We start from the raw sequence: 908 nt of genomic DNA, 5'->3' as shown, positions 1-908 counted from the left end.
TAGAATTACCACAGTTATCCAACTAACTGTTAATGATCGATCTATGGAACCATAACTGATGCCTTTTGCGGTTTCACTTTTAATTCGTGTGTACTTAGACATGCATGGCTTAATCTTTGAGACAAGCATATAACTACTGGCAGGATCAACCAGAATTATATTTAAAAAATATAATAAAAATTATATTTTTTGTGTTTAATGTAAATAATATTACTCTGCATATGCAAACAACAATTTAAATAATGAAAGTGAACAAGTTATATATATATGAGCTTCGCTAATATATTTTGTGTAAGCGGCCTAGGTAAGGAAAACCTCACTTACTTTCATTGGTCGCTTAAAACACATCTGTATAAATATATCGACTTTATTAGCCCAAATATAATAAAGTTCAGCTAACAAAATTTTTGTTGCTTTATTTGTGCTGTGCTTCATTGTAATATTTCATTTACATTTTTCTCTTTGTAAATAATACTACCGTACAAGCAACAATTTAAATAATGAAAGTGAGCAAGTTATATATATATGAGCTTCGCTAATATATTTTGTGTAAGCGGCCTAGGTAAGGAAAACCTCACTTACTTTCATTGGTCGCTTAAAACACATCTGTATAAATATATCGACTTTATTAGCCCAAATATAATAAAGTTCAACTAACAAAATTTTAGTTGCTTTATTTGTACATTATTATAATATTTCATTTACATATTTCTCTTTGTAAATAATACTACCGTACAAGCAACAATTTAAATAATGAAAGTGAACAAGTTATATATATATGAGCTTCGCTAATATATTTTGTGTAAGCGGCCTAGGTAAGGAATACCTCACTTACTTTCATTGGTCGCTTAAAACACATCTGTATAAATATATCGACTTTATTAGCCCAAATATAATAAAGTTCAACT

This window comes from Eurosta solidaginis, unplaced genomic scaffold (assembly GCF_040869045.1).
Source record: "Eurosta solidaginis isolate ZX-2024a unplaced genomic scaffold, ASM4086904v1 ctg00002045.1, whole genome shotgun sequence".
Taxonomy (NCBI): Eukaryota; Metazoa; Arthropoda; class Insecta; order Diptera; family Tephritidae; genus Eurosta; species Eurosta solidaginis.
This window is presented reverse-complemented; position numbering follows the sequence as displayed.